The sequence below is a fragment of the Grammomys surdaster genome, unplaced genomic scaffold (assembly GCF_004785775.1).
Source record: "Grammomys surdaster isolate TR1022 unplaced genomic scaffold, NIH_TR_1.0 348, whole genome shotgun sequence".
Taxonomy (NCBI): domain Eukaryota; kingdom Metazoa; phylum Chordata; class Mammalia; order Rodentia; family Muridae; genus Grammomys; species Grammomys surdaster.
Window position 1 is genome coordinate 6,151,986 of NW_021604767.1, and position 17,535 is coordinate 6,169,520.

Sequence of the window (17,535 nt, forward strand, 5' to 3'; positions counted from 1 at the left end):
AGCAGAAAAGCACTATACAATATATTGAAAAAAACTACTGTAAAGCTATGCACAATGCAACACATTCATACTTCCAGACCTAAAGGCAACTACAACACAGCTGAAAACACTTTAATCACATTACATGTGACATTTTAGTTAGGACATGTGTTTGGTTTAAAGCACAAACACTTGTACCATCAGGCCGTGTATATTTTATTGTGTTATATAGAATGATCATTAAGTTGCTAAATTCCAGCAGGAAAGCACTATACAAACTCTTGAAATATCCTAGTGTAAATATAGAAGCAATGCAACAGATTCGAAGTTCCAGCTCTAAAGTCAACTGCAACACAGCTGAAAACACTTAAATCACTTTACATGTGACATTTCATTTAGGTCCTGTGTTTGGTTTAAAATAATCACTTGTACCATCTGGTTATGTGTATTTCGTTGTGTTATTAAGACTGTCCTAGTAAGTTCCTTGATTCCAGTAGAACAGCACTATACCATGTATTAAAAAAAACCTACTTTAAATATATGGGCAATGCAACAAATTTATACTTCCTGAGCTAAAGGCAACAACGACACAGCTGAAATCAGTTAAATCAAGCTATATGTCACATTTCAGTTATTCGTGAGTTTGGTTTAAAGCATAAACACTTGTACCATCTGTCCATATATATTTCATTGTGTTATATAGAATGTCCAAGTAAGTTGCTAGATTCCAGCAGAAAAGCACTATACAACTTATTGAAAAAACCTATTGTAAAGATATGTGCAATGCAACACATTCCTACTTCCAGAGATTAAGGCAACTACAACACAGCTGAAAACACTTAAATCACATTACATGTGATATTTCACTTAGGACTTGTGTTTGGTTTAAAGCATAAACACTTCCACCGTCCGGCAATGTATATTTCATTGTGTTATATAGAATGTCCTATTAAGTTGCAAGATTCCAGCAGAAATGTACTATACAATGTATTGGAAAAAAACCACTGTAAAGTCTTGCCCAATGCAACACATTCCTATTTCCAGCTCTAAAGTCAACTACACCACAGCTGAAAACACATACATCAAGTTATATGTGACATTTCAGTTAGATTGTGAGTTTGGTTTAAGGCATAAACACTTGTACCATCTGGTGAGGTATATTTACTTGTCTTATATGGAATGTCCAAATAAGTTGCAAGATTCCAGCAGAAAAGCACTATACAAGGTATTGAAAAAACCTACAGTAAAGATACATGCAATGCAACACATTCATACTTCCAGAGATAAAGGCAACTACAACACAGCTGAATACATTTAAATTACATTACATGTGACATATCAGTTAGGACATGTGTTTGGTTTAAATCATAAACACCACTATTGTCCAGCGATGTATATTTCATTGTGTTATTCAGACTGTCTAGTAAGTTTCTTGATTCCAGTTGAACAGCACTATACAATGTATTATAAAAAACCTACTGTAATTATATATGCAATGCAACACATTTGTACTTTCAGAGCTAAAGACAACTACAGCATAGCTGAAAAAAAAATTAAATCACATTACATGTGTCATTTCGGTTAGGATGTGTGTTTGTTTTAAAGCATAAACTCTTGTACCATCTGTCCATGTGTATTTCATTCTGTTATATTGAATGTCCAATTAAGTTGATATATTCCAGCAGAAAAGGACTACACAATGTACTGAAAGAAACCCAATGTAAAGATAGGGGCAATACCACACATTCATAGTTCCAGTTCAAAAGTGTACTGCAAAACAGCTGAAAACACTTCAATCACTTTACATGTGACATTTAAGTTAGGTTGTGTGATTGGTTTAACGCATAAACACTTCTATCGTCCGGCCATGTATATTTCTCTGTGTTAAATAAAATGTCCAAGTAAGTTGCTAGATTCCAGCAGAAAAGCACTATACAATGTATTGAAAAAAACACACTGTAAAGATATGTGCAATGCAACACATTCATAGTTCCAGATCTAAAGTCAACAACAACACATCTGAAAACACATAAATCAAGTTTTATGTGACATTACTGTTCGTTTGTGACTTTGGTTTAAAGAAAAAACACTTGTATCATCCGGTCAGGTATATTTCATTGCCTAATATGGAATGTCCAAGTAAGTTGCAAGATTCCTGCATAAAAGCACTATACATTGTATTGAAAAAACCCACTGTAAAGATATGCACAATGTAACACATTCGTACTTCCAGAGCTAAAGGTAACTACAACACAGCTGAAAAAACTTATATCACTTTACATGTGACAATTCAGTTAGGTCCTGTGATTGGTTTATAAAATAAACACTTGTACCATCCATCCATGTATATTTCATAATGTTATATAGAATGTCCTAGTAAGTTGCTTGATTCCAGTAGAACAGCACTATACAATGTATTAAAAAACCTACTGTAAATATACATGCAATGGAACATATTCGTATTTCCAGAGAAAGGAAACTACAACAGAGCTGAAAACACTTAAATCACATTACATGTGACATTTCAGTTAGGACCTGTGCTAGGTTTATAGCATAAACACTTGTATCATCCGGCCAAATATATTTCATTGTGTTATATAGAATGTCCAAGTAAGTTTCAGGATTCCAGCAGAAAAACACTATACAACATATTAAAAAAACCTACTTTAAAGATATGTGCAATGCAAGGCTTTCATACTTCCAGAGCTAAAGGCAACTACATCACAGCTGAAAACAATTAAATAACGTTACATGTGACATTTCAGTTAGGATGTGTGTTTGGTTTAAAGCATAAACATTTGTACCCTCCAGTAATGTATATTTCGTTGTGTTGCATAGAATGTGCAAGTGAGTCTAGATTCCAGCAGAAAAGCACTATACAATGTATTAAAAAATCCTAGTGTAAATATACAAGCAATGCAATACATTCGAACTTCCAGCTCTAAAGTCAACTGCAACACAGCTGAAAACACTTAAATCACTTTACATGTGACAATTCATTTAGGATGTGTTTTTGGTTTAAAGCAAAAACACTTGTACCACCCGGCCATGTATATTTCATTGTGTCGGACAGAATGTCCAAGTAAGTTTCTAGATTCCAGCAGAAAAGCAATATACAACCTATTGAGAGATCCTACTCTAAAGATATGCACAATGCAACACATTCATTCTTCCAGAGCTAAAGGCAACTGCAACACAGCTGAAAACACTTAAATCACATTACATGTGACATTTTAGTTAGGACATGTGTTTCCTTTATAGGATAAACACTTGTACACTCCGGCCACTTAAATTTCATTGTGTTATACTGAATGTCCTAGTAAGTTGCTAGATTCCAGCAGAAAATAAATATACAATAAATTGAAAAAAACCCACTGTAAAGATAGGCGTAATTCAACACATTCATACTTCCAGATCTAAAGTCATCTGCAATCCAGCTGAAAACACTTAAACCACGTTACATAATACTTTTCAGTTAGTTTGTGAGTTTGGTTTAAAGCATGAACACTTCTAAATTCCGGCCATTTATATTTCATTGTCTCATATGGAATGTCCAAGTAAGTTGCTAAATTCCAGCAGAAAAGCACTATACACATATTGAAAAAACCTATTGTAAAGATACAAGAAATGCAACACATTCAGACTTCCAAAACTAAAGGCAACTACAACACAGCTGAAAACAATTAAATAATGTTACATATGACATTTCAGTTAGGTAGTGTGATTGGTTTAAGGTATAAATACTTGTACCATCTTGCCATTTATATTTCTTTGTGTTATATAGAAAGTCCAAGTAAGCTGCTAGATTCCAGCAGAAAAGCAGTATACAATGTATTGAAAAACACCCACTGTAAAGATATGCACAATTCAAAACATTCATACTTCCAGCTCTAAAGTCAACAACAACACAGCTGAAAACATTTAAATTATGTTATATGTAACATTTTAGTTATTTTGTGAGTTTGTTTTAAAGCATAAACACTTGTACCATCTGGTCAGGTATATTTCATTGTCTTATATGGAATTTCCAAGTAAGTTGCTAGCTACCAGCAGAAAAGCACTGTACAACTTACTGAAAGTACCTACTGTAAAGATATATGCAATGCAGCCCATTCTTACTTCCAGAGCTAAAGGAAACTACAACACAGCTGAAAACACTTAAATCACTTTACACGTGACATTTAAGTTAGGATGTATGTTTGGTTTATAGCATAAGCACTTGTATCATCCGGACATATATATTTCATTGTGTTATATAGAATGTCCAAGTAAGGTGCTAGATTCCAGCAGAAAAGCACTATACAATGTATTGAAAAAAATATTATAAAGATATGCACAACACAACACATTCCTATTCCAGAGCTAAAGGCAACTACAACACAGCTGAAAACAATTAAATCACTTAACATGTGACATTTTAGTTAGGATGTGTGTTTGGTTTAAAGCATAAACATTTGAACCTTCCAGCAATGTATATTTCATTGTGTTACATAGAATGTCCAAGTAAGTTGCTAGACTTTAGCAGAAAAGCATTACCCAAAGTTTAAAAAGCACCTAATGTAAATATACTCGCAATGCAACACATTCCTGCTTCCAGAGCTAAAGGCAACTACAGCTCAGCTGAAAACACTTAATTCACTTTACATGTGACATTTTAGTTAGGACATGTGTTTGGTTTCAAGCACTAATACTTATAACGTCCAGCCATGTATGTTTCATTGTGTTATATAGAATGTTCAAGTAAGTTGCTATATTCCAGCAGAAAAGCACTAAACAATGTATTGAAAAAAACCTAGTGTAAATATACATGTAATGCAACACATTCGAATTTCCAGGTCTAAAGTCAACTGCAACACAGCTGAAAACACTTAAATCAAGTTACATATGACATTTCAGTTAGTTTGTGAGTTTGGTTTAAAGCATAAACACTTGTAACATACATCCATATATATTTCATTGTGTTATATAGATTGTCCAAGTAAGTTGCTAGATTCCAGCAGAAAAGCACTATTCAACGTATTGAAAATACCTACTGTAATGATACACGCAGTGCAACACATTCGTACTTCCAGAGCTAAAGGCAACTACAACAAGTTGAAAACACTTAAATCACATTATATGTGACATTTCACTTAGGACATGTGTTTGGATTATATCATAAACACTTGTACCATCTGGCCATGTATATTTTATTGTGTTATATACAATGTCCAAGTAAGTTGGTAGATTCCCGCAGAAAAGCACTATACAACATATTGAAAAACCTATTGTAAAGGTACAAGAAATGCAACACATTCATACTTCCAGAACTAAAGGCAACTACAACACAGCTGAAAGCACTTAAATCACATTACATGTGATATTTCTGTTAGGTTGTGTGATTGGTTTAAAGCATAAACACTTGTACCATACGGCCATGTGTATTTCTTTGTGTTATATAGAATGCCCAATTAAGTTGGTAGATTCCAGCAGAAAAGCACTATACAATGTATTGAAAAATACCCACTGTAAAGATGTGTGCAATGCAACACATTTGTAGTTTCAGCTCTAAATTCAAATACAACAGAGCTGGAAACACTTATATCAAGTTATATGTGACATTTCAGTTAGTTTGTGAGTTTGGTTTAAAGCATAAACACTTGTACCATCTGGTCAGGTATACTTCCTTGTCTTATATGGAATGTCCAAGTAAGTTGAAAGATTCTAGCAAAAAGAAATATACAATGTATTGAAAAAACATACTGTAAATATACATGCAATGCAACACATTTGTACTTCCAGAGATATAGGCAACTACAACACAGCTGAAAGCATTTAAATCACATTACATGTGACATTTAAGTTAGGAAGCATGTTAGCTTTAAAGCATAAACACTTGTAGCATCCCGCCATGTATATTTCATTGTGTTATGTTGAATGTCCCAGTAAGTTTCTAGATTCCAGCAGAAAAGCACTATGCAAAATAAGGAAAGAACCTATTGTAAAGATACAAGAATTGCAACACATTCATACTTCCAGAACTAAAGGCAACTACAACACAGCTGAAAACACTTAAAGCACTTTACATGTGACATTTCAGTTAGGTCATGTGATTGGTTTTAAGCATAATCACTTGTACCATCATGCCATTTATATTTCTTTGTGTTATATAAAAGTTCCAGGTAAGTTGGTAGATTCCAGGAGAAAAGCACTATAAAATGTTCTGAAAAAAACCCACTGTAAATATATGCGCAATGCAACACATTCGTAGTTCCATGTCTAAAGTCAACTACAACACAGCTGAAAACACCTAAATCAAGTACAAGTGACATTTCAGTTAGTTTGTGAGTTTGGTTTAAAGCATAAACACTTGTACCATCTGGTCAGGTATGTTTACTTGTCTTATATGGAATGTCCAAGTAAGTTGCAAGATTCCAGCAGAAAAGCATTATCCAACATATTGAAAGAACCTGCTGTTAAGATATGCCCAATGCAACACATTCGTACTTCCAGAGCTAAAGGCAACTACAACACAGCTGAAAATACTTAAATTATGTTACTTGTGACATTTTAGTTAGGACATGTGTTTGGTTTAAAGCACAAATACTTGTATTGTCTGGCCTTGAATATTTCATTGTGTTATACAGAATGTTCAAGTAAGTTGCTAGATTCCAGCAGAAAAGCACTATACATTGTATTTAAAAAACCTAGTGTATATATACAAGCAATGCAACACATTCGAAGGTCCATCTCTAAATTCAACTGCAACACAGCTGAAAACACTTAAATCACTTTACATGTGACAATTCATTTAAGACATACGTTTGGTTTAAAGCATAAACACTTCTAATGTTCAGCCATGTATATTTCATTGTGTTATATATAATGTCATAGTAAGTTGCTAGATTCTAGAAGAAAAGCACTATACAATGTATTTAAAAAAATTACTGTAAATATAAGTGCAATGCAACACATTTGTAGTTGTAGCTCTAAAGTGAACTGCAAAACAGCTTAAAACACTTCAATCACTTTACATGTGACATTTCAGTTAGTACCTGTGTTTGTTTTAAAGCCTCAACACTTCTACCGTCCAGCAATGCATATTTCATTGTGTTATACAGAATGTCCTAGTAAGTTGTTTGATTCCAGCTGAAAAACACTACACAATTTGTTAAAAAAACGTACTGTAAATATACTCCCAATGCAACACATTCCTACTTCCAGGGCTAAATGCAACTACAACACTGCTGAAACACTTAAACCATGTTACATTTGACATTTCAGTTAGGTAGTGTGTTTGCTTTATATCATAAATGCTTGTAACATCCGTCCATATATATTTCATTGTTTTACATAGAATGCCCAAGTAAGTTGCTTGATTCCATCAGAAAGGCACTATACAATGTATTAAATAAATGTACTGTAAATATACATACAATACAACACAATTGTACTTCCAGAGCTAAAGGCAACTACATCACAGCTGAAAACACTTAAATCACATTACATGTGACATTTCAGTTAGGACATGTGTTTGATATAAAGCATAAACACTTGTACCATCCAGCGATGTATATTTCATTGTGTTATATCGAATGTCTCTGTAAGTTGCAAGATTCTAGCTGAAAAGCACTATACAACATGTGGAAAAAAACCTACTGTAAAGATACCTGCAATGCAACACATTCATACTTTCAGAGAGAAAGGCAACTGCAACACAGGTGAAACACTTAAATTACTGTGCATGTACATTTCAGTTAGTATGTGTGTTTGGTTTAAAGCATAAACATTTCTACTGTCTGGCAATGTACATTTTATTGGGTTATTCAGACTGTCTTTGTAAGATGCTTGATTCCAGTAGAACAGCACTATACAATATATTTAAAAAAACCTACTGTAAATATATGCGCAATGCAACACATTTGTAATTCCAGAGCTAAAGGTAACTACAACACAGGTGAAAACACTTAAATCAAGTTACATGTGACATTTTAGTTAGGAAGTGTGTTTGGTTTATAGCATATACACTTGTATCATCCGGCCATATATATTTAATTGTGCTATATTGAATGTCCAAGTAAGTTGCTAGATTCCAGCAGAAAAAAAGACTATACAATGTATTGAAAGAAACCCAATGTAAAGATACGGGCAATGCAACACATTCCTGGTTCCAGCTCAAAAGTGAACTGCAAAACAGCTTAAAACACTTCAATCACTTTACATGTGACATTTCAGTTAGTTCGTGTGATTGGTTTACAGCATAAATTCTTCTAACATCCAGCAAAGTATATTTCATTGTGTTATATAGAATGTCCATGTAAGTTGCTAGATTCCAGCAGAAAAGCACTATACAACATATTGAAAATGCCTACTGTAAAGATACGGGCTAAGCAACACATTGGTACTTCCAGAGTTAAAGACATCTACAACATAGCTGAAAACACTTAAATCATGTTACATGTGACATTTTACTTGGGACATGTGTTTGGTTTAAAGCACAAACACTTGTACCATCTGGCCATGTATGTTTCTTTGTGTTATATAGAACGTCCAATAATTTGCTAGATTCCAGCAGAAAAGTACTATACAATGTACTGAAACTAACCCACTGTAAAGATACACGCAATGCAACACATTCATAGTTCCAGCTCTAAAATCAACAAAAACACAGCTGAGTACACTTAAATCAAGTCATATGTGACATTTCAGTTAGTTTGTTAGTTTGGTTTAAAGAATAAACACTTGTACCATCTGTCCTTATATATTTCATTATGTTATATAGAATGTCCAAATAAGTTGCTAGATTCCAGCAGAAAAGCACTATAGAATGTATTGAAAATACATACTGTAAAGATACACGCAAAGCAACTCATTTGTACTTCCAGAGCAAAAGGCAACTACAACACAGCTGAAAACACTTAAGTCATGTTACATATGACATTTCAGTTAGGACCTGTGTTTGCTTTATAGGATAAACACTTGTACCATCCTTCCACATATATTCCATTGTGTTATATGGAATGTCCACATAAGTTGCTTGATTCCAGCAGAAAAGCATTATACAATGTGTTAAATAAACGTACTGTAAATATACATAAAATATAACACATTTGTACTTCCAGAGTAAAAGGCAACTACAACACAGCTGAAAACACTTAAATCACATTACAAGTGACATTTCAGTTAGGACATGTGTTTGGTTTAAAGCATAAACACTTGTATCATCCAGCCATGCATATTTCATTGTGTCATATCGAATGTCCATGTAAGTTGCAAGATTCCAGCAGAAAAGCACTATACAACGTATTGAAAAATCCTACTGAAAGATATGTGGAATGCAACACATTTGTACTTCCAGAGATAAAGGCAACTACAACACAGCTGAAAACATTTAAATTACTTTACATGTACATTTCAGTTAGGTCGTGTGTTTGGTTTAAAGCATAAATGTCGGGAAGTGCATATATATATATATATATATATATATATATATATATCAACTGTATTTGGATAAAAGTAAGCTTTTATCCAAACATGTAGAGTCATATCCTATTCATACATACATATAGCCATTTTGATACTTTCATTTCTACTTGAAAACTTTCAATGAGAACATACAACTTCAATTATTTGTTTTTGTGTGTGTGTGTGCATGCACATGCATGTGCACATATGTTTGTATATGTGGATATATCTATATATCTACATATGTACTTGATTTTATTAATGTTTTATCCAAAGCAGTGCCATATTTTTATTTTCTTGATTTTAATTTTCTTTTAACTTCCCATTAAGCAAATAAATTAGCTGAGTGCAAAGTAATATTCTTCGAGGAACTGTTCCAAGAATGTCTGTGAAACTGCATCTCAATAACAATTAGACTTGCTTCTTTTTCTGTATAAACCTCTCTCCATCATTGAAAATGTAATTCTGCAGTGTTTAGCAAAGACATGTTTAAAATACAGCTTGATTTTCAATCACTGAGCTACATCTAACTCAAATTAACACTGGAAACCGATTAAGAAAAAGTCAAACACTCCGGCCATTTGAATACTTTCCCTTGTACTTGAAAAGTGTCAATGGGTGCATATAACTTGAATTGCATTTGGTTTGTGGAGTGTAAATGGAAGAGGCTGACCAGGAAATCATGGGTCACTAGGCAGAATTGCTCTCTGTAAGGGAGATTGAATAGAAATGTAGGTTAGTAGAAAAATCCTTTTAATAATGTTTTCACATAAGGAACATTTGTAAAACAGCAAAGGATTACTTTGTTGTGGAAGGATACTCAGTACAGAGTCACTCTCCTCATAGCCTAAAAAACAAATGCTTGTCTCAGAGACCTTGGCCTGGATTCAGATCTAGAGAGATGTTTTTAGCAAAGATTTCCAGTCCTGACACCTGTGGATAAGGGGCCAATTTATGCCAATTATTAGGGATATCAAATATCCATATTTAACAAATTAAGAATATTAACAAACTCCACATAGGAAACAATGGACAGTGAACTGATCTACAAGGCTCAAGAATACCATTAAGTATATGGAGTCAGGATTATACCCACCCTGTAAGTCACACACTTGAAGGATTTGAAAATATAGTTTCTCTTAGGCTATATACCTCAAATTCACATTACTCCCTTGGCTATAACCTTGACGAACATGCTATGGAGTAGGTGATACTGGCGGCTAGAATGGAGATGTCACCCAAGCATATTGCATTTATGACACTAATGTTATTGTTGAGTAAACAGAGCAAGAAAGTACTAATTTCTATTTGGTTCTAAGCTCACCTGACCACTACCCTACCACAATAAGCAACCATGTCTCAAGGGTCACTAGTCCTGGCTATGCCACAGACTGGCCAGGCAAATTCAGTTTAGTAATTTTTTGGTATATATTCAAAAGCAAATGATAGACTACCACTGAAATTCAGAAGATAAAGCATCTAAAATACATTAACAGCTATCTCCAAAGATTATCTACTAGCATGGCTATGTACTACATATTACTTAAGTGAAAGATGGGGAAATATTCCCTGTTTTGTAACTGTATACAACCAGATCTAGTGGGATTGTCTTCATGTGGATCGATTCTTTTTAGTATAAAACAGCTCTTTAAATATTACCCTAAGTCATCACCCCAAAATATTTTTTCAGAAATTTTTCTTAATGGCACAGAATTTTTCCCATAATCTATGTTCTATAAATCTACAGTCATTGAGATTTCACAAGGTTAGTAAGAGCTTCCACATCTAAAATGTTATTTTTTTTCAAAATTAATTTGGCATTTATAGGAGAGGGACCGGATACATATTGATACAATTTTTTTAAAATTTCTTGGTCTAGGAAGGTACAGTAAAATGTGCATCTAAGATAGATTTACATGGAAGGTTAGAATCCCTTATGTGCCTTACTTTCTGCTCAAAAGCAAACACTAAACTCATTCAGAGACATGCTAGAAAGGTATTTTATTGTTTCTTAGGTTTTGACAAATTGCTACATGTATACACTCTCCTGTGATTTCGCACTCATTCTCCTCTTGCCTTCCCATCATTTTTCTCCTTTCAGACTATTAATACAGAATATTCTGCATTGTGAATGAATTGCAAAAAATGTAGTAGTAATGCATAGCTAACCTGTTAATCAAATAAAGTAAATGTCCAGAACACTCAGTTCTGTCTTATAATAAACACAGATCCAGGGATACATGTGAGGACAGAATGGTAAGATATGAGGTTGGTCTGGAAAAAATACAAACAGCATTGTCAGAATGGGAGAAAAGGCCCTGACCTTCACAAATTAAAACAATAAATACAAGATTTTTGAATGTTTCCACCTTTGGTGGAATTAGAAATAGACAGAATAAAATAATAAACATAAGAAAACATATAATCTCCCATCTTCAAAGAGAAAATATGGAGTGTGTTTCCAAAATGGCGGCAGCGATGGATGTGGATACCCCCAGCAGCACCAACAGTGGCGCGAGCAAGAAGCGCTTTGAAGTTAAAAAGTGGAATGCAGTAGCCCTCTGGGCCTGGGATATTGTGGTTGATAACTGTGTCATCTGCAGGAACCACATTATGGATCTTTGCATCGAATGTCAGGCCAACCAGGCATCAGCTACTTCTGAAGAGTGTACGGTTGCATGGGGAGTCTGTAACCATGCTTTTCATTTCCAGTGCATCTCTCGATGACTCAAAATGAGGCAGGTGTGTCCGCTGGACAACAGAGAGTGGGAATTCCAAAAGTATGGGCATTAAGAAAGACTCTCCCATAAAGCTTGTGATCCTAGGTACCTGGGAATTAGGTAGAAGTATCCTTTGAATCCAGGAGAGCTTGTTTCTAAAACAAATTGTAGTTTGGAGTCTAGGGGGCACTGTAGCTCAGCTGTAAGGCCTTGAGTTCAATTTGCTGGCATAAATTTAAAAAAAAAAGTTGAAATTGAATTAACAATAGCTCAAGTTTCCTTTAAACCTACTGGCCAGGGAAGAAGCAGCCATCCTTGTGCTGATTCTGTGGCTGTAGTCTACTGAGATACCCTTTCTGCTGCTGTGGTTCTCATGTAGTTAACGATCCTACAAAGGTTCTGAAATCCTTCAGGGGAGTTTTCCTTTTTCCGGTGCCACTCCAGGTGAAAGCAATGGCCAGATAAAGCCCGTCTGAGACTACAACTGTCTTCTGTTGTCAGAAAAAGGTTGAAAAAAAAGTGAAACAATGCTGTCATTATTCTTGTTTTCAAAATTAATTTTAATAAAGATATTTATGTTAATGGCTTCTTTAAAAAAAACAAAGAGAAAATATGATGAAAATAGAAATACAGGCCTGCCCTGGAGTAAAATAAATGAAGTAGAACCACTAATTTCATTTGAAATTGGTACTAATTAGGTGCCTTCACTGTCTTGTTTTGTTTCAGATAATCCATGAGGACTTTTCTAACCCAAGGACCTACTGACACTCAATAATTGATAAGGAAACGAATATAATTTTCATCAGTGGTTTACTCACTGCAAAAGTTGTTCATGTGTAAGACTGGAGTCTGTATTTCCAGCTATCTTGCTTGTTGCAGAGCTCCTCAGAGTCCAGATGTCTCTGTGGTCTTATGCTCCTAATCTCCTGAGTGGAAGAACTCCTGGGACTCAGGCCACCTCTTGGATCTGGAAATCCTTCTGCTCTGAGTGCGGTGGCTCCTCAGCTGCTCTGAGTGCAGTGGCTCCTCGTTGACTCAGGATTCAGTATCTCCACAGGACAGGAGCAGACCAATTCTGTGTCTGCTCCAGCCCAAAGGACCAGTCAGGGGAGGAAGGGAAGTGGAATTCTGGAGGGGGCGGGGTTTGTGTAGCTGCTGTGTCCTGAATGTCCCTGGCTCCCAGATGTATCTCTGGGGCTTAGGGAGTGAGATGGAGTTCTTAACGGCTGCTCTGAGTGCAGTGGCTCCTCGATGACTCAGGATTCAGTATCTCCACAGGACAGGAGCAGACCGACTCTGTGTCTACCCCAGCCCAAAGGACCAGGCAGGGGAGGAAGGGAAGTGGAATTCTGGAGGGGGCGGGGTTTGGGTAGCTGCTGTGTCCCGAATGTCCCTGGCTCCCAGAGGTATCTCTGGGGCTTAGGGAGTGAGATGGAGTTCTTAACGGCTGCTCTGAGTGCAGTGTCTCTTTTAGGATGACTCAGAATTCAGTATCTCCACAGGACAGGAGCAGACTGATTCTGTATCTGTCCCAGCCCAAAGGACCAGGCAGGGGAGGAATGTAGGGATGGTTCAATATTCAGAAATCCATCAATGTAATCCACTATATAAACAAACTCAAAGAAAAAAAACACATCCCACTAGATGCTGAGAAATCATTTGACAAAATTCAACATCCCTTCATGATAAAAGTCTTGGAAAGATCAGGAATTCAAGGCCCCTACCTAAACATAGTAAAAGCAATTTACAGCAAACCAGTAGCCAACATCAAGGTAAATGGAGAGAAACTTGAAGCAATCCCACTAAAATCAGGGACTAGACAAGGCTGCCCACTCTCCCCCTACCTATTCAATATAGTACTGGAAGTCCTAGCCAGAGCAATTAGACAACAAAAAGAAGTCAAAGGGATACAAATAGGAAAGGAAGAAGTGAAAATATCGCTATTTGCAGATGATATGATAGTATACTTAAGTGACCCTCAAACTTCCATCACAGAACTCCTAAACCTGATAAACAACTTCAGCAAAGTGGCTGGTTATAAAATCAACTCAAACAAATCAGTAGCTTCCCTCTACATGAAAGATCAACAGACTGAAAAAGAAATTAGGGAAATGGCACACTTCACAATAGTCAGAAATAATATAAAATACCTTGGTGTGAATCTAACCAAGCAAGTGAAAGACCTGTATGACAAGAACTTCAAGTCTATGAAGAAAGAAATCTAAGAAGATCTCAGAAGATGGAAAGATCTCCCATGCTTATGGATCGGCAGGATCAATATAATAAAAATGGCCATCTTGCCAAAAGCAATCTACAGATTCAATGAAATCCCCATTAAAATCCCAACTCAATTCTTCACAGAGTTAGAAAAGGAAATTCTCAAATTCATATGGAATAACAAAAAACCCAGGATAGCGAAAACTATTCTCAACAATAAAAGAACTTCTGGAGGAATCACCATCCCTGACCTCAAGCTGTACTACAGAGCAATAGTGATAAAAACTACCTGGTATTGGTACAGAGACAGGCAGGAAGATCAATGGAATAGAATTGAAGACCCAGAAATGAACCCACACTCCTATGGTCACTTGATCTTCGACAAAGGAACTAAAACTGTCCAGTGGGAAAAGGACAGCATTTTCAACAAATGGTGCTGGTTCAACTGGAGGACAACATGTAGAAGAATGAAAATTGATCCATTCTTATCCCCTTGTACAAAGCTCAAGTCTAAGTGGTTAAAGACCTCCACATAAGACCAGATACACTGAAACTAATAGAAGAGAAGGTAGGGAAGAACCTCGAATACTTGGGCACAGGGGAAAAATTCCTGAACAGAACACCAATGGCATATGCTCTAAGATCGAGAATTGACAAATGGGACTTCATAAAATTGCAAAGTTTCTGTAAGGCAAAGGACACTGTCAATAGGACAAAATGACAACCAACAAATTGGGAAAAGATATTTACCAATCCTTCATCTGATAGAGGGCTAATATCCAATATATACAAAGAACTCAAGAAATTAGACTCCAGACAACCAAATTACCCTATTAAAAAATGAGGTATAGAGCTTAACAAAGAATTTTCAACGGAAGAAACTTGAATGGCCGAGAAGCACCTAAAGAAATGTTCAGCATCCTTAGTCGTCAGGGAAATGCAAATCAAACAACCCTGAGATTCCATCTCACACCAGTCAGAATGGCTAAGATTAAAAACTCAGGTGATAGTAGATGCTGGCGAGGGTGTGGAGAAAGAGGAACACTCCTCCATTGTTGGTGGGACTGCAAGACAGTGCAACCACTTTGGAAATCAGTCTGGTGGTTCCTCAGAAAACTGGACATAGCGTTACCTGAGGATCCAGCCATACCACTCCTAGGCATATACCCAGAATATGCTCGAACATATAACAAGGACATATGCTCAACTATGTTCATAGCAGCCTTATTTATAATAGCCATGAGCTGGAAAGAACCCAGATGTCCTTCAACTGAGGAATGGATTCAAAAAATGTGGACTATTACTCAGCTATTAAAACAATGAATTCGAGAGGTTCCTAGGTAAATGGATGGAACTAGAAATTATCATCCTGAGTGAGGTAAGCCAATCACAAAAGAACACACATAGTATTCACTCACTGATTATTGGATATTAGCCCAGAACCTTGAAATGCCCAAGATGCAACTCACAGGCCACATGAAGCTCATAAAGAAGAAAGACTAAGTGGGGGTGATTCGGTCCTTCTTAGAAGGAGCAACAAAATACTCAAGGGAGCAAATATGGAGACAAAGTGAGGGACAGAAACTGAAGGAGGGGCCATCTGAAGACAACTCCACCCGAGTATCTATCCCATGTGCAGTCACCAAGGGTAGATGCTGATGTGGAAGTCAGGAAGTGCATGCTGATAAGAGCCTGATAGGGATGTCTCCTCAGAGGTCTTCAAGAGTCTGACATATTCAGAGGCAGATGCTCACAACTAGCCATTGAACTGATCATGGGGTTCTCAATGGAGGAGTTAGAGTGAAGACTGAAGGAGCTGAAAGGATTTGTGGCACCATGAGGAGAGCAACAATACCAACCAACCACAGCTCCTAGGTCTAAACTACCAGTCTGGGAGCACTTAGGGAGGGATCCAGGGCTTTAGCTGAATATGTAAGAGTGGAGGGCCCTGCTGGGCATAGGTGGAAGAAGAGAACCTTGACCTCATGAAGGCTCGACGCCCCAGGGGGTGGGAATTTTGAGGGTGGGGCGGTAGGAGTGGGGGAGGGTAGATAGAGGTTACATCCACAGAGAAGAAGGAGGAGGGGTGAGGGGATTGAGGGTTCCTGGGTGGGTGGGGTATGGGGTAAGGGGACAACATATGAAATGTAAATAAAACATCCAATTAAAAAATTAAAAAAAAGTTGTTTATGATCCATTAAATACATTAAATAACTTCTAATCTATATTAAGTAAGCAACCCTAATTAAATTTATTGGGTCATGCCAATAAAAGACATAACTTAAAATTCCCAGGTCACCATTCACTTTTTTTTTGCTTGCTTGCTTGCTTACCTGAATTAATTGCTAAGATAATATTGTTGAAGATAATCCCATACGTTAACTGCAAGACTTAAAGTAATTAAGCTATATCTGAGTTATAAATTTCCTCCTTCTGGTTAATACAAAATGATACTTACTCTACATGATGCTGGGTGTGAAGTGGTGTCAACAGTCTTATCTAGATGTGAAAATGATTAACACAATATTAACCTAGATGTATCCACAAGTGCATTACTAGCACAAATACATGGGGGAAACCAAGTGTTCTTTACTGAGACTTGAGACTTATACCAAAAGAAAAAAATGCATGACTATTTCTATATATATTGCCAAAAATTTACAGCGAAAAAAGTTAGATACTAAGTAGGGAAACTTACAATTAGTGTTGAGTTAAATTGTCAATACCCTAAGATATTGCTTTAATGCTTAAGTGTTCTTTTTTAATTTCAAAGATTTTTAAAATTATTATTCTTTGATCTTTTTTTACAGTCCAGTCAGTATTGCCTTCCCTGTCTACCCTCCAAGAGTTCCTTATCCCGTTCTTCCTCCCCCATCTCCAAGAGGATGTTGCCACACCTTACACACACCCAGACACTCCTCCAGGCCTTTGTATTTCCTGTGTCCTCAAGTCTCAAGGGTTAGGTGCTTCTTCTCTAATTGAGGCCTGACCAGGCTGTCCTCTGCTGTATATGTGTCGGAGGTCTTAAACCAGCTAGGATATGCTGCCTGGTTGGTGACTCAGTGTTTAAAAGTTTTCTGGAGTCCAAGTATGTTGAGAATTCTGACCTTCCTATGGGGTCTCCCCTCCTCAACTTCTTCCAGCTTTTTCCTAAATCAACCACAGTGGTCCTCTA

The 17,535-nt window shown here is 36.3% G+C and overlaps 1 pseudogene; it reads left to right on the forward strand.

The window, feature by feature from the left end:
• The first annotated feature begins 11,874 nt into the window (after positions 1-11,874).
• Positions 11,875-12,216, forward strand: LOC114630937 (annotated as a pseudogene).
• The last annotated feature ends 5,319 nt before the right edge of the window (positions 12,217-17,535 follow it).